The sequence below is a fragment of the Saimiri boliviensis genome, chromosome 12, assembly GCF_048565385.1.
Source record: "Saimiri boliviensis isolate mSaiBol1 chromosome 12, mSaiBol1.pri, whole genome shotgun sequence".
NCBI lineage: Eukaryota > Metazoa > Chordata > Mammalia > Primates > Cebidae > Saimiri > Saimiri boliviensis.
This window is the reverse complement of record NC_133460.1, coordinates 71327068-71354972: the sequence shown is the minus strand read 5'-3', so window position 1 is coordinate 71354972 and position 27905 is coordinate 71327068. Positions and strand designations below refer to the sequence as shown.

The 27905-nt window shown below is 36.3% G+C and overlaps 1 protein-coding gene and 1 pseudogene across 3 annotated transcripts in view; both read left to right on the top strand.

Moving 5' to 3' along the window:
* Positions 1 to 27905, top strand: part of PRKG1 (protein kinase cGMP-dependent 1) — a 1343496-nt gene that overhangs the window by 266217 nt on the left and 1049374 nt on the right. The gene's annotated exons all lie outside the window — the stretch shown is intronic.
* Positions 1921 to 27905, top strand: part of LOC141580614 (ras suppressor protein 1 pseudogene) — a 106015-nt pseudogene continuing 80030 nt past the window's right edge. The window contains exon 1 of the transcript XR_012512872.1: positions 1921 to 27905. This exon is cut by the window's right edge and continues 80030 nt beyond it. The product of XR_012512872.1 is annotated as a ras suppressor protein 1 pseudogene (transcript).

Below are 27905 nucleotides of genomic sequence, written 5' to 3'. Positions count from 1 at the left end.
CAATGATAGTAAACATTCTCATATATTTCTGAAAGAAAGCACTGATACCCGCTCTTGACTTCAGAGTTTCAGGCCCTGATACCTGACATGTTTACGTCCCTGGGACTTCTAAGTAGATAATTACATGTAGCCTTAGACAGTATTATTGGTACAAATGAATTACAGATTTATCTCACTTACTGACATCTATAGAATTATGTTTACATATTGTTGAGTATTTTCTATGTAGAAATGATAAGATTCTCATTGAAACTGCTCATTGTTAATCTGTAAGGTAGACAATTACATTTTCTTCTGTTAAAAAAATATGAGTCTACTCTTAATACTGAAAAGTAAAAATTGTTATAAACTCATTTTCCAACTCATGCTGCTTAAGTTAGGAGCATGATTCTTTTTCATTATAGCCAGGAAAGCACTACTTCACTTATAAGTAGTAGAAGAATAAACAGAATCATAAAATGTTGGGGAGCATCAAACTTTCATCATTTTACTTTGTTAAGATGCTATAGACAATTTTGTTCCTATTTAAAAGTATTGGCAGGGTGCGCTGGCTCACACCCTTAATCCCAGAACTTTGGGAGGCCAAAGCAAGTGGATCACTTGTCAGGAGTTTGAGACTAGCCTGGCCAACCTGGTGAAACCCCATTTCTACTAAAAACACAAAATTAGGCCAAGTGCAGTGGCTCACGCCTATAATCTCAGCACTTTGTGAGGCTGAGGCAAGCGGATCACCTGAGGTCAGGAGTTTGAGACCAGCCTGGCCAACATGGTGAAACACTGTCTCTACTAAAAATACAAAAACTTAGCTGGGCATGGTGGTAGGCACCTGTAATCCCAGCTACTCAGGAGGCTGAGGCAGGAGAATCACTTGAACTTGGGAGGAGGAGGTTGCAGTGAGCCAAGATCGTGCCTTTAAAAATAAAAATGATAAAACAAAATTAGCTGGCTGTGGTGGCATGCCTGTAATCTCAGTTACTTGAAAGGCTGAGGCAGGAGTATCACTTGAACCTGGAAGGAGGAGGTTGCAGTGAGCCAAGATTGTGCCACTGCACTCCACTCCAGCCTGGGTGACAGAGGGAGACTGTCTCAAAAAAAAAAGTTTTTCACATAGTTTCAACATAAGCCCTTCATATTTACAATACAAAGAGCTACTGTGAATATTCTGGAATATGGTCCTAAACTTTAAATATTTACATTTATTATGAGACAAATTGTTTGTTTTAATTATGATAATTTTTAAATTTTTTTATTTGGCATATTTAGACCTAAAGTTAAATGATAAAGTCAACAGAAATATAGTAAGCTTAAGAAAACCAATGGATAAAAATCTAATTAAAGAATTTGAGGTTATAACAACTGAAAAAAATCTTTTTGGAAAATAACTCTATGGTTTTGAAAACATGATAAACAATATTAGAAGATTGGAGTTCAGCCAGCTGCTCTGTAGAAGTAAATTAAAATAGAAGTTCTGTTCTTAGCTAAATATCAGTTCACACCCTTCTCTAACCTTGCAAAAAGAAACTAGTTCTTAAATAGAATCTGTAACCCAGAAACCAGAAGTAAATAATAGAAGTATTGGAACATATGAAAACAATGCAGAGACAAGCCAGATTTCATGATATTTTTTTCTAAGAAAGTAAAAATATAACTAGCAGGAGATTAATTTTAAGCTTGACCCTAAATAGCACACTAACAAGTGTATACAAATGTTCAAAGTGGGGCTTCCCAGATAGTTCTTTTATAATGGAGCCTGTGTAAGGAGGTTATGAAAAACATAGCCAAATGGCTAAAGAGAGGCATTAGGCATTTAGATTTTTTGCACATTTAAATAATGTGTGAAATTATTCCCAGCTTTAAAAATATCTTTACACTTTCCTTATGCTGAGAGTAAGGATGAGGCCTGAGCGCCACCCCCCACCCCCCACCTCCCACCCCTCCCCACCGCCAATGCTGGACAGATCTGCAGTGGAGGAACAAGGAGCAGAGGGTGAAATTCCTGCATCATTTCTGCTTCTCGGTAATGAAGGGGTTTCAGTATGTGGGCTGAAGAAGTGGTTACAAGAAAGCATGTAACATGGTGGTTGACAGCTTAAACTAGATCGACCTGGGTTGGAATTCCAGCTCCGAGATTTTCTGGTAGTATAACCTCAAGCAGGTTGTTTTACATGTGAGAGACTCAGTTCTCCAGTTGTAAAGTGGGCTAATACTGCCTACATTTATAGGGCCAATATGGCAGTCAATCCAATTATTTTAGATACAATCACAAACATTTCTAGTTATATATTAGACTCTCCCTGACTGGGCATGGTGGCTCACGCCTGTAATCCCAGCACTTTAGGAGGCCGAGGCTGGTGGATCATGAGGTCAGGAATTCAAGACCAGCCTGGCCAAGATGGTGAAACCCCGTCTCTGCTAAAAATACCAAAATTAAAAATAAAATAAAATAAAAATAAAGACTCTCCCTTGCCAGGCACATCGTAGGTGCTCAATATATTCTGCAGAATGAGTGGACTGTGGCTTAATTGTTAAATAAAAAGTACATATTACCTTTGCCCATCTCAAATAGTATCCTCCAGTGCTCAAGAACATTCATTGGCTCTCAGCTGTCTACTCTGATAGACCCAACATATGCAAATTGAATTACTACTTTCCTCATCATTTCTATGTTTTTTTATAGACTTACCTTTGTGAGATCCATTCTTCTCAAGCAGCTCTGTCTTATCAGTTTTGCCTGAGAAATGATTATTAATTCTGCAAGATTAATTTCAAATGGCCCTTCCTACACTGTAGCCTTCGTAGCCTCATAGCATTATGCATTTTAAACATGTCTTCTCTTACTATCCTTTTACAAAGTCAGTTATTTTATATATTTTTGTCTATCAGTAGTTCCTAAGATCAGGAACTCTCTCGAATTATGCCTGTTTAATATTTAGAAATGTTTTCACACAACTAATGTTTTGTATATATGTATCTAATTGAAGAAATACCTCCAGATAAGACAAAATCCTGGAGGGACCTGTAAAATATCAAAAAGACTATCACCTTGAGCACCAAAAGGGGCCTCCCCTGTGTAGCCTGGATGAAAAATGCCTAAACATCTCTGGTAGCCAATGGAAGAAAACTCCTTGCTTAAAGGAATGAAAGCCTGGGACAATACAAGTACCAACCTCTTAGGGATCTAAGGAGAAGATTCTGGACCAGAATTAGCCTAGGGTTGGAGTGGATCTCTTCTAAAAGAATAATTACTAACAGTTTTTGTCTTTTCTAAAAGGTGGATTGATTGGAATTCTTCCATCTGTAGTAGTTCTTGTACAGTTACATTAATTTTGTGACATCTTTTGAGAATTTACCTCATGCTGTTCTTTGAGCTGGGTGCTTACTATGTGTTTATTCTTTTAACTCTTACAACAGCCTCATGGGGTAGGTCCTATTAGAATTCCTGTTTTGAAGATAAAGAAACTGAGGTTTACGTTTAGCCCAAGTTCACCCAGCTAGTAACTGGCACAGTTAGAATCTGAAATAATATCTGCCTAATGCCAGAACCATGTTGTTCATTCATAGGCTGATTTTTTTAAGGCTCTACCCCAGGACAATAATCATGGCACAGGCAGCCTGTGGAGTTAGCTCATTTGCTCCAATCCAAAAAAATAAATAAATAAAACACCTTCTTTAGCTAATTGCTTCTTTCAGAGAATCATCAAATATCAGAGTTGGGAGAGATGTTAGCAAACATTTACTCACATAATTTGAAAAGGAGAGATAATCACACAATTTAAGACGAGTAAGCTCACGTTAATTTAAGCCGAGGGAGGTAAAGTGCCTCGCTTTAAATCAGTGAATTAGTAGCAGAATTAGAATCCGAACTCTGGTCTCCTTATATTAGCCTAGTGCTAATTCCTCATAAGGCAGGAATAAACAGCTTTACAGATTAGTCTTGCAAACCCAAACCTATAAAGTGACAGCACATGTCACAATTGACATAACAGATGTTGTTTTAGGTTGCAATTGTTGTCAACTACCCTTTCTGCCAGATTCTCTCTTTTTTTTAGATCCTTGGAGCCCATCTGACAACCTGTAGAACTTCAGAGACAGAGAAAATAATTATTTCTCCCTGCCCTGTGACTGTCCTTAAACCTGAGAAGGTCATGCTTGACCTAATGAGAATACCCTTAAAATGAAATCAGCCAGCCAGTAGTCCAAAGCCCATTTCAAACCTGCTTTATTTATTTAAGCAATATTCAATACTCTGGATCCCAAAGATCCACAACATTGCCAGTGGAAAATGTTTTTTTTGCCCTACAGGCTGGAAAAATAAAAATTATTTTAAAAAGGTGGATAATGCAGCAGTCTGACTTGAAACAAAAAGACTGCTGAATAAGGTGGGATGCTCCCAGAACTGAAATTCAGATAGAATAATAGTCTGGATTGTGATGAGGAAGGCAAGGGAAGTTGTCTTGTGTATAAATGACTGGGTGAGAGATTCTCTAATGAGCACATACAGGATAAAAGACAGGAGGCTGGGAGAAGATCCCAACAACCAAGAACAAATGTCAGAAGCCTGTAGAGTGTGTCAAAGGCTGAAAATGCCAAAGATGAGAAAAGTCTATGAGTATGTTCAGAACAAGGAGATAGAAGGTGATTGAATGAGTCAACCAAAAGCCCCTCTCGAATAAAAAGTAATACTTTGTCTTCCCCTAACACATAACAGTTTCTCTATCAAAGGAAATAAATATTAGATTGGATAGGATATAATACTAGTGAGAAGAAGCTGAAACCCAAAGATAGGAGGAAATTTTAAATCACTACATTGGTGCAGTAAATTCAATTCAGCAAACAGTTATTGCACATCTGTATGACCCTAACATTGTCCTAGGTACCAGCAATGATGTCCATTTTGAAATGAATAAGACACAGTTCCTGTTCTCAAGGGCTCGCAGTCTAGGGGTAAACAAACACTAGACAAGTTAATTATATAACACTGGGATAAATGCAATGCTATACTGATCTCTGTTACTTTACAGAGCTATGAAGAGTGGGAGAGAAGCAGGAAGATTGTAATTGGTCAAAGGTTGACAGAATTTTTAAAAAGAACCTTAATCCCCCAATTTCTAGATTAATTAAATTGGTGCTATGACACCAATTGTGAGCGAAATTCTGGAATCGATTAGTGAAAATATAGTGAACATTAAGACAAGTTGGAGGTGATCATTAAGAATCATCCTGGGTTTACTAAGACAATTATACCAAAGTGATTTAATTTCCCTCTTGGAGAAAGTAAATTAGATTTGGAGGGAGGCTGGAGACTCAGTATAGACATGCTGAATTTCTGTGACTGTTTCACTAAGTCTTCAATGACATACTTGTGAATAATAATAATAGATATGGTGCTAATACATTGAAATGGACTTGGAAATGCCCCTTAATTTGTAGACATCAGTTAGAAGGAAGGCTTTTTGGTTGGGGGTTGCAGGCCCCTAAGCTTTAAATGTTCAGGAATGTTCATCCTTTCATTCCTGACTTGGATGATGTATCAGTGAGAAACCCCACAGGAAATAGCCAACTTAAGCAGGGAAATTTGAGGAGAGTTTATTAAAAGTACTATTTATATGTGGACATTTCTTAAAGGAACTGATAAGGAATAGTGAAGAGTCTCAGGTCTGTTCACCACCAGTGGCCTAATTGGAAAAGATCAGTCCCTGGAACAGGCATGAAGCCAGAGCAGTCGACAGAAGGCTCTTGCCCTGGTCGGGGTGTAGGATCACCATTTCCTGGTGTTGCTCTGGTGGACCTCATGTTTTTCCCTGCTGTGGTGTATGTGCATTTGTCTACCTGCTTCAAGCCCTTCCTCCTCTCTGGACTCATAATCTGTACAGAGATCTAAGGAAATTGTTTTCTCTTTGGACATTATTTCTCTGTGTTGATTTGTTGCTTCAGAAGACCTTCATTGGTGAGATCTTTTCTGGTGTGCTCCATCATGGCATGGGCAGTTTCATTCCCCATAGTGCTGGTAAGCATTTGGCAAGGTCTCTTTCCCTATATCTGTGAACAAGAAGTGTGGGCCTGATGCCAAGAATTGAATGGACCAGAAATGCTAATTAGTTCGTAGATATCAATAGATATACTACTAGAGAAGTAGGGCTGGAAACAGAGCAGTTGCATTTGGAGAATATTATTGGACCTCGTATATTGCCTTCTGCCATTTTCCTGGTTACTTTTTAAAGACTCTTCTCACTGCTTTAGTGAATAAATTATTCTTAGACCAATGATGTGCAGAATATGGCATAATTATCCCTAACAAATGTATAATTTTTGAGTTTTGAATTTCGTTGTTTGTTGATGTTGTCATGTGTTGTTTCTTTTGCAAGCAGTAGCATCTTTCTTGGCCCAGTGTTCAAATAACCTTTTTCTTATTTAAGGACATATAAACACACAATCAAAAAAATTTCCCAAGAAGGAACAACATAAATATTTTTTAAATATATCATACTTTACATAAAATATAATATCTCTGGAGCCAATTATTATTACTTATTTCATTAGATTTTCAATTATTTATCTGGCAAATTGAAATTAAGAAAACCACATATTTGAATTGGGTGGAGGAATATTCCCTTTCTTACTTTTTTACCATTTATATTGTCAAGGTGAATCCAAGATAATGGTTTGTTGCAGGTAGCCTGAAATTTCCATATCACTTCTGAGTTCACCCTCATGTCTAGGGGGATATGCAGAATAGATCATATTTATTTATAGAATATTCAGAGGTTCTTTCTCATACACATACTCTCCCTCCCTCTCCCAATTCCCCATGCTGTGGGATCTCTATTTTAAAGAATCCATCGGCGCCATTTTAATTGCTCTTTACCTCAAAATGTTTTAAGGGATCCTTAGAGGGATAAAACACAGTAAGGTTTCTGTTTTCTTTCCTAACTATTAAACTTACATACTTTCAAATTACTGAAAAAATGACTACACTCTAGCATGTTTGCAATGAAAACCTTAAGATAAAAAACTATGATACTATGCTTTTAAAGGAGATTGATATTTAGTCATAATTTTTCCATTTTGTAGCTGTTTTATAGTCACTTATGGGAAAAAATGTCTGCGAGCTCATCAGCTGCTTGAGGTTACCTTATCATATTTTTTCTATGACTGAGATTGTATCTTTTTAACTGCAAACTTCACAGTGGAATCATTTTCCTTTGTGAATACTGGGACTACATTCCTGAGCCTTTGGACATACCAATTCAGATTGCTGCCTTTCCTCCCCTAGAAAGTCAGCCAAGCATAACACCAAGAGGTGATTAGAATTTTACTGCCCCTGATTCAAAGACCTTCGCTTTTCCTCTTCTCCCTAGCTTCCCTTTGCTTAGCAACAGGAATGTGGCAAGCACTGTATTGCCAACAGATTTCTCTTTTGCTCTCGTGTTGAAAAGAACTTAAGGATGTAAGACAGCCCATAAGACATCACACATTTTACTAAATTAGAATTTTTTTACTCTGAATATGAGAGGCTTCCTCTGGTCACAAGATTTTCACAATATTTCTAGTTGAAACTGACTTAATCATGTAACAACATCTGGGTCCCTGTTATCCAGTGAATGTAGCAGAATGTCAGCAGCCAGGGAAGTGCCAATGCATCTTTCAACTACAACTCTGCCCCCTTTCTCCCCCTCCCAGGCACTAATTTTATAAATTTAAGTTATCTAGGTCAGGAATTAAGGCCTCCTTGAAGTAGTTAAAAGGAATTTAGAGATGTGCACACTATCTTCCTTACTCTGTTAATTACTGAAGATTTTATAAATTCAGTGTGCCAATTCAACAATTCTCTTCTTTGAGCAAGCCATTGGAACAGACACATATAATTAATTGATATAATCTTAAGCAGAAGATATATATTAGGCTGTCAATATTTGACCTAAAAGTATAACAACCTCATATGATACTACCTAATAAAAAGTGCTCTCATTGTGCTAAGAGAACACTGAGACTGAAGACCTTAACTTTAACTGGTGGAATTTGAGAAGGTTTCCTGGGAAGTATATGATTTTAATAAGGCTTCATAATACGGGTGGGACTGGATTCCCCTTAAACCAACCTCCTCCTGTACTAGATGGTAGGAAGCTTGATCAAAGAAATAAAGAATAAAAACTAAGCATTATTCTTAGATAATAGCAATCAATCCAGAATGGCTTGAGCAAATAATTCATGGGTGGGGCAAGGGAGGACAAATATGGCTAAGACAATACATTGGTATCAGACTCCATTGTTTTATTTAGCTGTAGGGAAGCATCAAAGGCTTTGAGGAAGGGAGCAGCAAATTCATGGCTATATACCTACCATTCCACCGTCCTTGAGATTTGCATTTGCTGGTCCCCAGAATGAGTTCACTTCTTATCAGGTTGTATCCTATGAGGTTGTTATACTTTTAGGTCAAATATTGTCAACCAGAAAGTTAATAGACAAATTTGACATTGTAACAGCTGTTTTGAAACAAATATCAACATTTATAAAGGAGTCCAAAGTGAGGTGACAAAGAAACTGATAAAACGTTGTTTTGATGGAAAATGAAGCTGAAAAGAGATGAGAGCAGAGGTTGCAAACACACATGCCTACAGCATCCGGACAGATAGCATAAAACAGCGTTCCACAAACTCTGGCCCAAATCCAGCCCACCTCCTGTTTTTGTAAATGAAGTTTTATTGGAACACAGTCTGGCCTTTTTTTTTTTTTTTAATATTGTCTTGACTACTTCCATGCTGCACTGCAACAGCAGAGTTGAGTAGCATAGACACTGATAGGATGGCCAGGTAAGCCTAAAAGATTTACTTCCCAGCCCTCTGCAGGATGTTTGCTAACCCCTGGCATTAAACAGCAACAGAAAAAAAAATACAAGAAAAACAAAAACAATGGGGTGATTTATCTATCATTTTTCAACTTTTCTGACAGATGTTCATACAGGAAAATATTTCCAGCAATGACACAGTAGTAGAAATATGATGATAAATGTCAACTGGCAGACCTTTGTCCCCAGACTCAGGCATGAATAGGAGAATTGGGGGCCGTGACCAATTGGAGAGCTCTTCTTCACTGCTATTCAGACCCTTATTGATGCCCTGTCGCCAAGTCTTCCCAGTTTTCAGAAGAACATGTACCTTGGGAAATGTGTGTGATATCTTCCAGTTTTTAAACACTGGCAGCTAACATAATAAAACATTTTTAGACCTTGGGGACTTTAAAACAACATTTCTATGTTCTGGATTTGTTTCACCACCATGCATTTGTGGATTCTGGATTTGGGACCAAGACGTAATTTGAGAAAAGAAGGGCAAAACGTAGGGGAAGGTAAATTGTACAACAAGAAGATGAATGGAGCAATAAATATGTGGTTCTTACATGGCCAATAAGATTGTGAAAGAAAGAAGAATGGTAGTCAAGAAGATGAAAAAACCCTGCTTCTTCCTATAGGTCAAGTTTGTGTGTTAGAGCTCAATTAGTTTTTGGCGCACTGGAAAAATGAGAGAAGTATACTGACAGTTTTTATTATTATGTTTATTGAACCAATTTTCCCTCCTTACTCATCGTGTGTTACTCCAAAATGTGAGAGAATAAGGGAATTAATTGTGTATCTGAAACTTAAATATCTATTTAAATCAGAATATAAAGGAGATTAAAGAATTAGATAAGCAAAACGTATTTCTTCATCCTTTTCATATGCACTTGAGGAGAAGGAAATATTCAAGGAAAAATTCCAGAGTAAATATTACTTTCCATGAGATGTTAAGTTTAAATAAATGTCCAGCAAAATTTCCACTCCTAACAATTAATATATACTACAAAAATTGTTTGCCTTTTCAGCTAATTACACTGAGGACAATACCTTGCTTAACCTGTTTATTACCAAATCCTCAGGGGCCATCATAGTGCAGCCCCATAAAAGGCACCTTCTAAATTTGTAAAATGAGTGATACATGAATGAATGAGCAAATGGAGCCTCACCTGTATCCCATATTGCTGTCTCTTATCTTTCATTTCTGACCTCTACATTTGCTCTGATGGCGTTCTTTTCTCTCTCTTCTATTTCTCTTGTCTTCCTCTTCCACTCCTTTAAAAACTAAGTTGATCTTTTCTTACATTTGGCCAAGTCATTTACTAATTTCCATTTTCTACCTGTGCATGAAATTCACCTCTTTCTCAACTCCCTTGTGTAATCTTCAGTTTGTGTCTGGCTGCTTACGTTCCTATAATTTGAATTACCATGTCTGTTAACAACAATAACAAAGGCAATGGTAAAATATTAGGGGAAGTGTTAACGGTCATAAAAGGGAGTAAATGAACTCTTAGGTAGAAAGTTAGAAGGATTGAATTTGTGCCTGTTGAAAAGCTAAACTACATAAATGACTTAAGCTTTAAGGGTTGCTCCTGAAAATGGTCTCAGGCTGCCCAGGACCATTATTGATCTATAGGGCACACTCCATAAATATTAATTATCTGCTCAATGTAGTGTGAGAAAGTCAGGATTAAATATTTATACTTCCAGAGATAAGATGTATTATTATAATATCTATATTTGTCTTGCTTTTGCCAAGAAAATGAGTATTTGGTGGCATAAAAATGATCACAGATTGAGAAATACTAGGAAAACCTGTATGAGAAACTAATATTTAGCAGGATATCAATTTATAGCATTTGAAAGAACTAAGAGTGCGGGGAAAAAAGAAAAAAAAAGAAAGAACTAAGAGTGAATGATTGCTTGAAACCTGCGTTAGACTGCTGACCATAGAGCATGTTTAACCAATGGGAAAGTGCGAAGAATGTTTCAGAGTGATGGAATAACCTGTCATGGAAAGGCAACGGCCTTTAATGGAGACTGGTGAAGTCCCTACAGCAGTCTCAGACTGTGATGGATGATTTTGTCAGCTGTTTTCTCTCTGAATGTGTTGTCTCTCCCAACTTAGTATGGAAGCAAGGAGGTTGGAAATTCACTTTTCCAAAAGCAGTCAGGGACATACTATCCTTCCTCTCTGGAAGTTCGTACCTTTTTCAGCTTAGGAAAGCACTTGCCTTTCTATCTCTGACAAATGACTGTGCGAAACTCCGTCTATGACAAAATGGAATTGTGCAAGAGTAATGAAGAGATAGGAAATGCACCTCCTTTGGCAGGCCATGCAGGCCCCTTTACTCACATCATTACAGTGATAGTTGTGAGAGGAGGGAGTAGAAGAACTGATATTCAGCTCATAGTGTATGTAAAGGCCTCTCTATGCCCTATGCCTTCCAGCCCTACAAGCTGTGTTGGCAGTGTTACTGTTATTCCTGTTTTATAGATGAGAAAGCGGAGGTGCTGGGGGAATACAGAACTATAGCTCTTAACTGCAGTGTTTTCCCCTCCTTTTTATGTTATTGTGTATTGTCTCCTGCCCATTTCTATGGACAGATTTCACTTCCTGAATGTTTATTGTGATAATATATCTTAAATAAGGGATAGCTTTTCTGACTACTTCACGGATACACAGGAACCCATGTGTTTTACCTTTTATAATAGATTTCCCATAGTAATACATGGTGGACAACACATGGTCGACAACAAATTGCATTGCTTCCTTGTCATATTTCAATATAGAGTCATGTCATATTTTCCTTTAAAGCAGACAAGGCACCTGTTTCATAAATTGGCAAGGGCATATGCAAGTTGCTTCTTTACGCTGGCAGAATCAAGCATTGGCAGGAAGTTGTAGATTGTTCTTTCTCTACAAGGTGTCAATCCTCTTAAAAGCATTTTATTAGCCACAAACTCTTTGTGGAGATGGATTGACCTACAAGAGGAAATACCACTTGGAAGGATATGTGTATTTCCATTTGGAACAGCTAATTGTATCTGCCAAGCACCCAGCTGAATGTGCAGTGTTCCTTTATATCTGCATATTTTAAATAAAAATTATGATTAAGGTCATTAAAGACCCTCACATTAGAAGTGATCAAATTGTAATTAAATAAAGTTCAACTTACATTAACAAACCTTTAGAAACACAGAAAAAATGAAAATATTACTGCTTTTTACTATATAAGCTAAAAGGTTTTTTTACCCTTTAAAGTTCTTAGGAACTTCTTGGGAAGAGGTAGCATACTAGCTAATTAGTATACTTCTGATATAGAATTCTTCTAAGAATCAACCTCTGGCTTTTAAATACTTGGAATAAGAGACATAAATCTATTTAAAATGTATAGGGAAGTGTTGCAGTTCACAAATGCAATAGCTTTTCCCAGATCTTGAGTTAATCAGTTACCAAATGGTGGAAGTTCTCTCCAGTCCTGTTAGATATTGGTCATAAACATGAGACATTGATAAGATCATAATTTACTGCTGCTATTACTAAATGAAGACTCAAACAATAAGTAGCATCTTATTTGCATATATGTTGCAGATCGCATGCAGTATGTTGCATACTATTAGACTAATAACATGTCACACACATGTACAGCTCTTGCACTTGCATGAATATCTTCTCTTTTGAGGAAAACCCCAGTCATGTCAAGTCAGACCACCCATTGGCACAGTGAGCCCCACAGATAACAGGAGCAAGACAAAAACAAAAAACAAAGTCTAGAATCTGAGTGCTCTGTGGTATAGTATTTGTCACCTAATAGACTAGGAATTGCAAGTCTTCAGATGATATCACTTTGTTATATGGAATCAATTTCATTGAATTTTGAAACGTTTTTACTATAAATACATACCAACACATAGATGAATACTTATCAACACTCAGGGCTGATTTTTAAGCTCAAATACAAAATATATATTTTTTATAATAGAGACCAAAAAGTTATGTTACTAGAAAATTATTTTGTAAACTTTATAAAATACTTCAGAAAACATAAATGCTATTTCATTTGAGCAGAGACTTCTTACATTACACTGATAAATAATGCAAAAGAAAAAATAACCCTCAGTAAGTTCTATTCTTTTTTCATGAAGTAATGACAGTTTAGATTACCATTCTCTCAACTCTCTACGTAAGAATTGCCCTTATTAACTTAAACATTTCTCATAGTAATGTAGTGTTAGGAGAAATATGAAATTTTGAACCAGACAGATCAGATCAGAGTTTAAATCTAAATCCAACCTCTTAGCTGCTTTATATTGAATAGTTCTGAATGGCAGGTTCTTCATTCTTTAAATGGAAATAGAAATGTACTGTAATGTTATCTTCAAGGTTAAAAAGAAAACATATTAAGCTCCTGGTGTAAGGTCTGGAATAAAGTAAAAGCTTGAAACTGGCAATCATTGTTGGTTGGATTGGAAGCAAGAAAAAACAGAGGAGGGGAATGATTTTGATGAAAGGCATTCTGGCAGGAGATGAGCCATGTGTGATTATCAAACCAACCCACCAGTGAGACTCATCCGTAGTTCAAGTCACTGGCAGAGATGTTTACAGTCCCTCTACACCAGTTGAGTATATTTCACTTGCAAAATACTGCCCTTTTTAGGTGTTTAATTCATCAGAGAGTTACAGTTGTCAATATTAGTATGGCAAAGCAGGTAAACTATAGAAATCATGAAAGTATTCTTATTTGTTTGTGCAGAAACAGTGCTGTACTGCTAATGGAGATAAAAAGGCAAGTCAATCATTTCAGAAATTAATTCACCTAATCAGTCCACCATTTTTTGGAAAGGAAGAACTACTTCACCAAATATTGCCAGAGGTTAGAAAACTACAAATCAAGATCAGTGTTATTTCTTGTAAACCTTGTGTGCTGATGAAGTTCAAATGTAGCTGTTTTATAGGGTTGATTTTATGAGATTACAAGTTTCCCTTCCCTGGCTTCATTTATGTTGAGAAAAAGAACTCATCATTTTCCCCAACAAAGCTCTCCTTTTACCAAAAGGTATCCAGTCTGATTTTGAGATTAAAGAGTTTTGTTTAACCTCACAGTTGGATGTTACATATTTCTTTCATCTCCAAGCCAATTATGCTCAAATTCTGCTTTCCGAATCCGATCAGTGAGTCTCAGAGAAGTCAGGGTTGGCCAGAGAAGGGGAAGAATTTTGACTTTCCTCTGCTATATTGTACTTCCTGTTTTCTTTGAAGGCTTCAGAACCATTGTTCCACTCATTATCATCAGAGAGGTACAGAGGAGACCAGAATGTAAACGTGCCCATCAGGATGGAAAGACTTTAGAGTTTTGCATCCCTTTAATCTTTGTAAATGCAAAATGTGTTATGTCAAAGGAACTTAAGATCTTATAGTATTATCCTCAAAAGGTTTGAAGTTATTTTTCTTCTCAAAAGGAATCTGTGATATCAACAGTCGCATATTGTTTTGTGTTGTAAATCAAACAGCTTGGAAGAAAAATGTTGCCATGTTTTTGAAAGGGTAGCACAAACTATGATCATTATGATAAATCTGACAGTTCATCCTCATCAACTTTTAATGTTTCAACTGTGTGTCAGTTGCAAGTAAAAGCAATGTAACATCAAAATTGTTTGATATTACACACACACACACACACACACACACACACACACACACACACATGCATGCACCATATTCAAGATTTTACCATTTGGATTGGAATAGATTGTTTAAAGAAATTTTATAGTTGAAGCATTGATAAATTTTTCCAAGTGTTTCTTTTGATTTATAAGTTTATAAGTATTCTAACATAATTTTCCTAGAAAAATTTAGCTTTTTTTATTTTGTACACCTATGAATGTTTCAATTTTCATGTCTCACTCACAGTGTTATACGGTGTATACATTTTTGCATGGTATTGTGACAATACTAGATTTTTGCATTAATGATAAGATCCAAGACTTCCTATCGGGCTCCAAATTGGCCATTCTGTTCAACCTTTTCACCAGGCAATTCAGTAAGAGGAAACAAGTCAATCTAAAAAGTGAATTTTGTAATCATAGACTAGTAAAACAATAACAACATCTTACATAGCAGCAGAAATAGCTATGGAATGCAAAATTAATTAATTTCATGCTTTTCCTTAGGGAATTTGGATTTATACTTAATTGAGCTAAAGTACCTGACTAGCCTTGGATGTGTTCATTTGTATTCATGATGATTTTAGAAATTGTATAAAGATGGAAGGCAAATAAGTCATTATTTATTTCTTTAGGCTGAAATTATAATTTAAAATGAACTTGGGAAGAAAAACTGAGACTTTTATTGAAATCAAATTTATGTTACCTGAGGGACAGGTAGCAGTCAAATATAGATCTATGGTATGCTCTTTGGCCTGGATTAATAATATTACAAACATTTAGATTCTGTTCCTTTTGAAGAACTGAAGGAAATGTAATTCAGGACAGAATGCCCCAAATAATAACATCAACTTTGCTAGTTGGAATTAGAGTGATTTCTGTTTTCTCAACTGCAGATGTAAGTCATAATTTTAAAATAAGAGCATGATAAAATAGTTTGTTCAATAATGTAGTGACCTTCCAGCATATCTGAATGTTTTACATTGAATTAAATCAATGTTAAGTGCCAAGTATAAGGAGTGATAATAATTTATACAAACATACAGAATTTTATTAATATAAATAATTTGTGGAATTCAATCTTTACATATGTTTTAATTGTGAAGAGCTGGGAATTACCTAATTCATACACTTCACTTGGCAAACAAATGTCTTAACTTCTAGGCTTAAGCAATTGATTTCATGGCTCATATCTTTGTAGTAAAAGAGATCATTTAAACATATAGAAACACAGAATTTTAGAACTGCAAGGTCTTCTGTAGTCCAGGCTTTCTCAAGAATCAGCCAGGATGCTTCTGGGGGCAGGTAACAGAAAACTTTGCCTCAAGCTGTCTCAAACTGGCTTAAACAAGGACATTAATTTATCATCTCACATAAGGATTTCTGAGGTAGGCTGGAGTCTGGGTGCAATATGATAGTTTTCCTGATGTTCTTGGAGTTTGGATTTGGTGTCTACAAAGCACCGGTTTTTCTGCTGAGATTGTCAATAAGATAGGTGCAGTAGCCATGCCCTTGATGTTCAGAGGAAACTGTGAGAGAGCCTTTCTTTCCTGCACTGCTTTTTCAGAAGTAACTTCCCAGATGCTTCCCAGCAGAGGTGTTCTTATTTAAGCCTTATGCCAGAGATGAGCAATTGCCATGATTTGTATAAAGAGATCCTGACCATCTTTGGAACTGGGGATAGGGGTCTACTTTCCTGAGTCACATGGTGGCAGAGGGTCAACTTGCTAAAGCTGAGGTTTCAGTTGAAAGGAAGAAAAGAAGGCATAGCTGTTGTGTAAACAGAAATCAGTCATTGCCACCTCCTTTTGCAGATGTGGAAAAGAAGGGCCCAGAGAAGACTTCTAATGTGTCCAACTAACAAACACAGATCCATTTAGTCTAGTATTATTTTCTTCCTTATTTACAAAATATCCCCATTGCTTTTTTTTAAAAAAAAAAAAAAACATGTAATTCTGCTCATACTTGGAAGTGAAGATAAATTTTACGTAATAGTGTCTTTTTTTTTTTTTTTTTTTTTTTTTTTTTTGAGACGGAGTTTCGCTCTTGTTACCCAGGCTGGAGTGCAATGGCGCGATCTCAGCTCACCGCAACCTCCACCTCCTGGGTTCAGGCAATTCTCCTGCCTCAGCCTCCTGAGTAGCTGGGATTACAGGCACGTGCCACCATGCCCAGCTAATTTTTTTTTTTTTTTTGTATTTTTAGTAGAGACGGGGTTTCACCATGTTGACCAGGATGGTCTCGATCTCTTGACCTCGTGATCCGCCCGCCTCAGCCTCCCAAAGTGCTGGGATTACAGGCTTGAGCCACCGCGCCCGGCTAATAGTGTCTTAAGTTGAAAAAAAACTGAAACAAACCACTTTGATTTTCTCCTTCCTCAGGGAAGATATCTCTATCTTCCCAAGAGCCCTGACAGACCTCTCCTTAGAACTTTTCACAGAGAAGTTTCAAATTACTATGATTGCTTGATTACAAGTTTTCCCTTTGTGTAAACATTATGAAATAGAACCTACTTTTTGTTTAGTACCTACCATAAGAATGAGCAAAGAAATCCTGAGATTTTTCAGTCCAATAACTATAAAACGTGTTTAAGCATTTTTGTTGTGTTCCAAGATGAACATGCTGTACTTCTAGGTAACGTGTAGACATGGTCCCAGATACTGAGATAGCATGGTAGAAAGGCTACATAAAGGATCAGCAAAAAGAACTTGAGATAGTCTGTGTCATATGCTAGATGACATTCAGTACAGATAGTGATATTCACTACAGATAATGAATGCCTTCAGACTTCAGGAAAGTTCAGTGAAGAGGGCCATAGTATTTGGAGACTACTTCATAGAGGGAGGAGAACTTGGACTGGGAATTGAAGGAAGAGCGGAACATAGACAAATAGAAAGACAAGGATCCAATCCAGAAAGATAAACTAAGAAAGAAAAATTAGATTTATTTTAGGAGTGATGGATAGTTTCCTGAGAAATTCTGTTAGTGAGAGGAGAAAACTAGAGAGTAAGGGAGATGCTGGAGACTCTCCAGTCTGGGATAAGACGTTGGACTATGGAGGAAGCTATGGAAACTCTCTGGGCAGGATTTTGACATATAAGAATCAACATTTATAAAGACTAATTTTCAAACCATGTGTAGAATGGGATGTGAGAGAGAAAAAGTAGTCAAGCAGTTAAGTAGCCTAAGTATAAGTAAAAATTCAAAAATTTAAATTTTAAAAAGTCACATGAAGGGAAGGAAGAGAAAATTTTGAAGAATTGACAGGACAAGATAACTGATTAGACACAGGGGCTCAGATAGCCTAGAGCAAAATTCCTAGGTGTTGAGCCTTGAAAAAATGATGGCATCATTAACTGAAATAGCAAAGTTCAGAGAAGGGTCTTTTTTTTTTTTTTTTTGCAAACATGATTAGTTTTGTTTTACATGGTTTTGGTTTGCAGCATCAGTGGGATGCTTAGAGATGCCCATCAGACAGCTGGAGACTTGCAAATGAATTTTAAGTTTAGCAGAGCCAGTGTTACAGATTAGAGAGAACAGCATGTGCAGGTGAGAGGCAAAATTATGTGTGGGTCAGAGATTTACAGCTCTTAGCAAAATGCCTGGCACATGTTTATCTCCATACATATTTATTGAATGAAAACTAAACTTTTAACCAGAATATTTTGGGTTGGAAGTGACAGAAAGTCATCAGAAACGGACTTAAGATTGAATGTATTGGGTCATGTAACAGAAATCCGGGAACAGGGATGGCTTTAGGCATGACTGTTTACAGGGTTAGGGATTTCTAACTCTCAGTTCTGCTTTGTTGTGTGTTAGCTTTTGTTCTCGGTGAGCTCTCTGCTTTTCTGGCACATTCTACCAGCTTAGCCGGCTCTGCAGAAAGAAAGTTCATTTTTTTCCACCAAGTTCTAAGTAACTACCAGGATTCAGTCTGCCAGGAAAAACTTGAAACATTCCACCATTTCTGAGCCATTTGCTATGATTCTGATGAACTAGGCTCTCCCTTAGAATCAGGGGCAGTGAGTGTAATGCTCACCAAAATACACTTAAACAAAACCTAAAAGGGTATAGGATGAGACTGGGTTCAAAGGAAATCAGGGTTCTTTTGCCAAAACAGGAGTTTGGATACTAGGCTGGTAAATTTAATATATGTCCCCTATTGGAATTACGGGAAAAGACAACAAGCTAAAGCCTGGGCCTAGAGTATACTCCCATTTCCAAGGCAGGAAGAAGGTGGGGCCCGAGAAGGAGAAACAAGTGAATCTACAGGGAAGGCTGATTGATGACCACAAAGCACAGATGGGAGCTAATCAGGTCCATTTCTTGATATGCGACTTTTGTGTAAGGCTTCTCCAGACATGATAGGATTCCAAAATGGCATGTTTCCTTGAATAAAATGTTAACAATGTCTCCATCCCTGCAGGGTAGGTTATTTTCCGTAATTTAGAAATACAGCAAGATATTCAAAAGTTGAGACTGTGGTGAAATAATAGCTACTTTTACCATTCTTATGTCTTCGGTTACCAGATTCAAGGCATGTGACTTAGACATTTTATGAAGAGAGATCATCGCAAATAAATGATATTCTCTCTGGCTATTATAGCTCAGGGTTTTCAAAAGAAGAAGAAGGAAGCAGACACATGTCAGTACATGATTCAAAGCTTCTATTTCTTTCTTTTCTTTATATACATTAAGGGCTACCCAGTCATTGCTTATCTTCAGCCCAGCAGAAACTGACCTTGCTGTATTGTCACTCTACCCTTCAGCTTCCGCAGTGCATTGCACTTCTTCCTCTGTGAGGTGTAAGTCCTGCCATAGTTTAGTCAGTGGAGGATGGGCCAGTACTCCTGCTTCAATGACTTGTGTGGCCACAGTCAGAAAATGCTCTGTTTGCTCATCAGAACTCTCAGAACTATTACTGGCATATAGTAAGTGCTCAGCAAATATATGTGGTTATTAATATTACTGTCATGGTTATTATTACAAATCCACCCACTTAGCAAATCCCAGTAATCAAGTGCATTACTCTGTGCAGGAACCCACTCCTTTGTGATCTTATTTTTTTTTCCAAAAAATGCTTCTTGGATCCCAGGAAAGGGTGAGTCCCTTTAGTGTTAGCCAGATCACTATTCTTTGATCTGAACCTCACATTCAATATTTTCCTTTTTGAATATTCCTTCTTGTTTCTGCTTTTAGTTATTTCAATACTTTTTGGTTTGGTTCCATATTTTATAGTTTTTAGGGCTACATAGTTCCCCCTGCCAAGTGCTTGTATGTTTGGCTTATTTCTTAAGACACATTTACTATATGAAAACTGTAAAATCTAAAATATATCATATTTCTGTACATGGATATATTTCTATATATATATGTATACCTATATATATACATACATACATATATACATATATTCACATATGTACAACTATCAGTTGTTACCTAAAGCTTTCATAAGAATATGGTTGTATGCATGCCATTTCTTGTCAAGAAAATCATTTAGCAGGTATCTCAAGGATGCATTTTTTCGTGAAAAACATGCTCATAACAACAGCTGTGATTATTCTTGTTTACTTTGTCTTTACCATGTGCCGAGAACTGTGCTAAGCGATTTACATACAGTATCTTATTTCATTTCACCTCTACAGTAACCCTATGGGGTGGTATCATCTCCCCACTCACCATCAGCTTTTTTTTTTTTTTTTTTGAGATGGACTTTCTCTCTTGTTGCCTAGCCTGAGTGTAGTGGGACAATCTTGACTCTCTGCAACCTCCACCTCCTGGGTTCAAGTGATTCTCCTGCCTCAGTCTGCTGAGTAGCTGGGATTACAGGCATGCACCACCATGCCTGGCTAAGTTTTATATTTTTTTTAGTATAGACAGGGTTTCACTGTGTTGGCCAGGCTGGTCTCAAACTCCTGACCTCAGATGATCTGCCTTCCTCAACCTCCCAAAGTGCTGTGATTACAGGCGTGAGCCACCATTCCTGGCCCTCATCCCTTTTTTATATGTGTGGGAGCTGAGAAGCTGAGATGTGAATTACAGCTAGGCCCCATATGGAGGTATATCTATATAAACTATAAAAACATTGTATAGGTTTTAGGGCTATGTAGTCATCCCTCCTAAGTGCTTATATGCGTTGTTTATTTATTATGACCCATTTATGCAAATTGTGAAATCTAAAATATAGTACATTTTTGTACATTGGTGTATTTCTATATATGTATATATATGGATATACACACACATATACGTATACTCACATACGTACAACCACCAATTCTTACCGAACATTTAATGAGAGTGAGATTCTGATCATGCTCTTACTGATTCCGTGAACCGTCGCCTGCCAATTTCATTGCTCTTCAGCTCCATTGGAAACAGCTCCATACTTCAGTTAAAGCACTCTATGATCCAGAAAACCACTATTAATAAAAAATATTTCATGGACTAGAAAGCATTTATTGAATTTCTATTCTGATTTAGTTCCCTGATGCTTTGATATTAGAATATGAGATAAATAGCCATTTATATGAAATGGGTTTGTTCTTATTTTTTCTGAAGACTTTTTAGAATGTATCTTTTACTGTCCTGAATGATTATTTTTTCATGCTGTGTTACAATTTTTTTAAAAAATTTTCTTTTCCTTTGGGTTATACCAATGGTCTCTCTAGTGAATTTGTAACAGTCTGGATATATAGCATAAATGGTGTATTTCTAGACTAGCACTAATGGCTGGGAAGTTTAGTGACTTTGAGAGCATGCCCTGCAAAATTATGCATGTGCTGAAATGCAGATTGCTCCAATTTTCTGCTGAAATGTCCAACTCTGCAGGGAGCATAGTTTCCAGAGTTATACCATCAGAAATCAATTCTGCTCGTGGAGATTATTAAAGACTTAGAGCAAATACCAAGTCCAAAATCAATGTGATATGATTACACTTATCTGTATAAGTACTGACAATTTTTGGTCACCAAGAAATTATATGAATTTTAAAAAAATGGTTTAGGTGAGACTTAGCCATCAGAAACTAATTCGATTTCTGAGAGAGAATATTTAGAATGTAAATTTTAGCAAGTAGCATCGTATATAAGACAAGAACACTTTGTGTCTGTTTCTTATTTGATAAGAACTGTGCTGTTCTTTCTTTAAAACTGCAGTTTACAAAATATGTCACAACTTAAATTGGCATATATAAGCATGTGTGGCAAATGTTCCTTAGCAAAGTTTGAAGGGATTGGAATATTTCCCAACCCTTTTGAAGCAAAGATATGAAGTATTTTCCTTTGAAATCCCAAAGGAAGATATTATTAAATACAAATGCAGAGAATTTTGAAGTTGTTGAACAGGCCGTTATTTTGATATAAAAAAAAATTTGTATTATTGTTTTCAATGGGTCATCAGATTGCACAGAGAAAGATTAAGAATTTTTTTAAAGTTTTTAAAAGTTTTGTTATATTTGCGAAGTTTTGAATTGTAACACTGCTAGATTCTTTGATATTCCTAGAGCCTAAAATGAAATATCTGTATTTCTCCAGATTAATTGTGTTTGGAGTGTTATCAAATAGTTGCAAGGGAAAAAAATATTTGTCACATCCTTTCATCATATTTTCTTTTCCAAAAATGAACCCAAATAGTTGAAATCTAAGATAATGCATATAAATTGAACAGTTTCAGTGATAAGCAATATAACTGTTGAAACAAAGTTAGTATGTCCATATCCAAGAAAAATTTCCAGGCACATGTCTATTTTCAGTCTTGTCTAGGTTCATCTCATTCATTCAAGGTAAAAACTAAGTTTTGTTTCCATTATTTTTGGTCCAATGCAAAGAATATCTTAAGAACACATTCTTTGGCAGCTTATTATACACTGTACATTAGCCCCAATATTATATTTTATTCTCATCATTCTCTAAAGCAAAGGTTCCAAACAAATGTCTCCAGGGCTTGGCAGGGGAAGTATGTGATTAAGAGTGGGGACTGTTGCAAACTGATCCCCCATTTGAAGTGATCAGCAGCTACTCAGCTTCATCAGAGTGTTGGCAGATGGAAATGTAAAGCCAGTGTCGTCAGGACTTTTTATTTTTTTAAAAAAAGGAAATCTAAATTCCTTTATAATTATTATTATTAATGTGAAATATCCTGATTTCTATGTGCTATGGAATAATTAAATTTTTTAAAATAATGCCTAGACTGATAAAACACATCTGTGAGCCACATATGACCTGAGGATCACCAATATGCAACTTCTTGACTAAAGCATGACACAATATGACGTCTTTATCAAATAATATGTACTGAGATCTTGAGTGTGTTTCCTGGCAGGTCTTCTGATGTTTGTCAGTAGTGGCTTGCTCTGTCTGGTTCTTTGCTCCTGAATCTCTCCATTTCTCTTAATTAACTCCATTTTATTCCTTGTTTGCAGATGAAATTATTGAATTAAAAAGACATAGTTTGACATAGTATAAAGCCCGTGTTTTAGTCCATTCTGAGGCTGGGTAGTTTATGAAGAAAGGAGGTTTAATTGACTCACAGTTCCACAGGCTTACAGGAAGCATGGCTGGGAGGCCTCAGGAAACTTACAATCATGGCAGAAGGAGAAGGGGAAGAAAAGCATGTCTTCTCATAGCAACAGAAGGGAGAGAGAAAGAGAGAAGGGAGAAGTGCCTACACTTTTAAACCATCAGATCTCATAAGAACTCACTCATAATCACTAAAATAACAATCTGGCCCCGTGATCCAGTCACCTCCCACCAAGCCCCTCCCCTGACACTCGACATGAGATTTAGATGGAGACACAGAACTAAACTATAACAGCCCATATTAGGGTTCCTAATCTTTTTACTAATCTAGTGCTGTTATCAAGGATTCCTTCTTCTTCTTGAGAACAGTCTTTATCTTATATTCCACTTTTACAGATTTGTACGCTGTCTTATTTACTCTTCCTAAAATCACACCCAGAACCCAAAGCTCTATAGGGTTGGGGCTTCCATTGTTAAACGGTGTGGTTAAGGTTTAATGTTCAACGCTTTTTCTCCAAGCTTATGGTTTGGGCCCTTCAGTTATTTAACAGGCCTCACTGATACCAATTTCCTGACTTCCTTAATCTTCATTGTCTCTTTCCAAAATTTCTTGCTTTTGAGGGCTCCTTGTTTCATATTGATATCACTGATATCCCAGTGACTTGCCTTTTCAGTTTTGTTTTGTTTTCCGGATTCTGGGTTCTACATGCCTGGCTGGACTTTTAGTTACAGTTCTTTCCACCTCAGTGGGGAAGCTGCTTCTTGGCTGTCTCAGCTTCCAGACGCTGCTCTAATTAACCTGTTCATGTCTGTGCAATGCATCAGGCAAAACCTCTTGGGAAAGTAGTACTTACAGAACTGCTTTTATTATGGAAATACTGAAAACAAAAAGAGGAATAAAATCTTGCTCTCTGTATGTCCTCATGCAATTCAAATGGTCTTATTCTTATCCAAAAGTTACTGTGCATGTAACTTATATGATAATGTAGATTGGTGGTTATTTCCTTAGTCTACTGATATAGGAAAGGGAGTGATATTTTTAAAATTTCTTACTGATATATGAAAGAATAAATGCTAGTGCTAGTAGAATGAGTAAGGTAACAACCTATCAAAATACTCTTGTAGAATCGAAGGGGAAGAGTTAGAGGCTATTCAAATGATTAGGGTATTAACTGTTAAAATTCCCTTTTAGGGTATCATCACTTTGGGATTATTTTCAAATATGGCAATTCCTAACATATTATTATTTGAACCAGTGAGCCTGAAGAACAGCCCCAAAGAACTGAACATTGATATGGAAATTTCCTTTGAAAATCAGGTTTTAAATTCCAAATTCCAGAGAGCTTAAACTGATTTTCATGGAACTTCCATCGCACATGTCATGTTGATTCATTCTGTTTTTGAGGAAAGAAGAATATTATCAATGAATTATTTCATCCTTCTTTTGTCTTTTCTTTGCCCACCTGTCTGAGATTCGGAAGAGTGAACAGTAAAGTGCCCAAAAGCTTTTGAACCTGGTGTATGTCAAGAGCATAAGTAAATTCTCCATTGAAGATATTTGAAGGTTGCATCCAAAATGTTGATTATGTTCAAGGAATTTTAACCACAATGATGTAGCAAACAAATTGCTCAAATTGTTGATTGTAAATTAGGCCTTCTCTGGCTTCATTTATTGTGTACCATGTTCTGTAAAAGCCAGATTCTGAAGGTAAAGAAGTTCTTATTTCAAAGTATTTCAATCTCAAAGCGGGGACATAAATAAACATACAAATAATAATATGTGTATGTATGGAAATACAATGTGATAGATAGGTATGGACATGTATTGTATTAACGTATATATCACGGTATTCTGTGGCAAATGGGCTACACATTAGTTGGTTTGACTGTGTGTCCTCTTTTTATTGCTTATCTCTGGAAATCTTTGAGAAGGTGCCATAGCACTTGAGCTTTGCTATGTAAGAACTTAATGTTTGGTGGCATGGGGACATGGCATAGGTATATGCTTGGAATCTTCAAGAAATAGCGATTATAAGGAAATATGACTTTAAACAAAATCAAAGAGGACCAGACTTGAAACATTTCTTTGAATATTGTCTTCATAGTAATACCTTGGAAGCTATGTGTTTAATCCAGAGGGCTTTCATGAACAGTTTTGCATTTATTTGGGAATTGCCCTTTTAAGTTGTAAACATATCTTAAAATTATTTTCAATGGTGGCAAGTATTCACCCTTTCAAGATTAATGTGATCTTCAAAAAAGAGTAAAATGATATTGGATGTCAATGCTGAAAAATAAGATAAACTATAAAAACAGAAAATATGGCTTGTGAATTTTTTTAAATACACAGACTTCAAATAACAGACCACTTATATAGCCAATAAGAGAGCTGTATGTGCAATTTTTTTTAAATTCAAACATGTTTTTGGCAACATCAGTATCAGTGAATAAGTAGATGTTTTTTCCAAAGTGATTTTTTAAGGGAAAACATTTATTTGGATATATAAGTTAATTTATTTTTATTTTTTTCTACTTCCTAGAAAGTAGTAGCAGGAGATAAATATAAATAAAGACAATGTAACATACAAACAGTACTCATAGAGTTGCCAGATAAAAGGTTGGATGCCCAGTTAAATTAGAATTTCAGAGAGACAAAAAATATTTTTACTCTAATTTTATTAGTAGGCTCAATGCAATATTTGGACATACTCATGCTAAAAACTTCTTTGTTAAAATTCAAGTTTAACGGGCTGTCTCTTAAATTACTAAATCTGGCAACCCCTAAATGTTTATCAGTAGTTACATTTATTTTATTTTATTTTAGGTTTGGAGAAACACCTGTAGAATATCTTCTGTGTAACAATATGACCCTATATCTTGAGGAAGTTAAAGAGCACATGCCTTCCTCAGAGTCTACAGCCTAGGAGAGAAAATAAGAAAAGTGTAATTACCCATATTTTGAGAGAAACTGCAGTGAGTGCTCCAACAGAAGAATAATGAACGGAAGGTTACTTCTGGTTGAGGAAACCATAGAAGGGACAATTGAGTTGATATTAGCATTAGCCTGAAAGGATTAGCAGGTTTTTGCCCACCTGGAAATAGGGAGGAAAGGGCGCAATCCAGGCAAGAGAACAGCACTGGGAAAAGCATTTTTTGGGGAAATGATTGGGTGCATTTAAGGAACTACAGTTTGGTTAGAGCAGTGGTTCTCAAACTTCAGCACATGAGAATCATCTAGAAGGCTTGTTAAAAATACAGGTTTTGGGGACCCTTAGCTAGAGTTTCTGGCTCAGTAGGTCCCTACGGGGAAATAATTTGCATTTTTAACAAGTTCTCAGGTGATGCTGATGCTGATGGTATGCGGACCACAATTAGGGAAACATGAAATAGAATGCAGCTCTGGGAACTACTGGAACATAAGGTTGGAAAGTAGGTTGGGGTCCTGAGGGCCTTGTCTGTCTTGCTCAGGAGCTTGAGTTTTGTTTAATAGGCAGTGGGGAGCCATGAAGGCTGATGATCAAGGTGACATGTCAAAGTTGTGCTTTAGAAAGATTTATCAGGTAGTAGTGTATGGGATTCACTGAAAAGAATACCGACAGACCAGAGAAGCAAGGCTAGTTAAGTAGCTATTGCATTAGACAGAATAGGAAGTCAAAAGCCCAAACCGGAGACATAACATCAGAAAGGACGGAGGCTTCTAAGAGCTACTTGTTATCTGTATAAGTGTTTGAGAATCAGGCAGTAGATTTTTTTTTTTAGTGAACTCTTTCTTCGCAAGAAGCCAGTTTCAAAATTGATAAGAATTTGATTTTCCAAGATTGCTTGAAGTTTTGAGAAAATTGTTACTGAAGTTTTCAAATTAAATAAGCAGCTTTTGCCATTTGGTTAAAACAGAACTTTCTCATTAAAAAGTAATCAGTTAAAGTAGGGGCTGTTTTTCTATTAAAACAGAAAGGAATATTTACAGGCAGCCCAAAGGTCAATGCATAAAGCTGAACAGAAAAATTGATAGACACACAATGTGGTTTCACAGATTGTATCATTGATATCTTACTTCAGTTCACAAGGAATACGTCCTGGGTCTTTAACGCATGTTTCTGAGGACAGCTCTATTTTCTATACTCATTTATTTAAATCCTATTTAGATGTAACATTTCTTATCAGCCAATATCTACCAGACCCTATCATCGGATCTGATTTAGATATATAAACAAAGTATAAGAGTCCTTTCTTAGGAGTGACATTCAAATGAGCTAAAAACTGATATGGAAGGGGTATTGAAGAACCACAGTTGATGCTTATCGCAAACTCCACTAACCATGATTAGCACTGTGGAAATTAGCTCTGTTGCGGCCCACATGAAACTTACTATCTAATTTTCACCCCTGCTTCTAACTAAATTTTAGTTAGTTTTTTCTATAAAAATTTTATGTGCATTTCTAAAAGCATGGGAAAAATAGAAAGAAAAACATAATGATCATACATAATTATATAATCTTACCAACCAGAGAAACAGTAAACACTTTGGTATATATGCCTCCCTATAGTATATGTGATTTTGTGACCTGATTTTAGTTAATACCACATATACTTTCTTATGCCAATTATTATTCTTTGAAAACACAGTTTATGTAGCTATCTTATAAAATATAAGTTACTACATAAGTAAAAATATTAGTGTCTTCTAGATTTTACTATGTTAAATATTTCTGCAAATTATGTCTTTATATCTGAATCTTCCCTGATAGTTTATTTCTACCAGAAATTTTCATATACTAAGGTGGTTTACTATAGAAATATAAAGTGGGAAAAGGACACCCTATTCAACAAATGGTGCTGGGATAATTGGCAAACCACATGTAGAAGCATGAAACTGGATCCTCCTC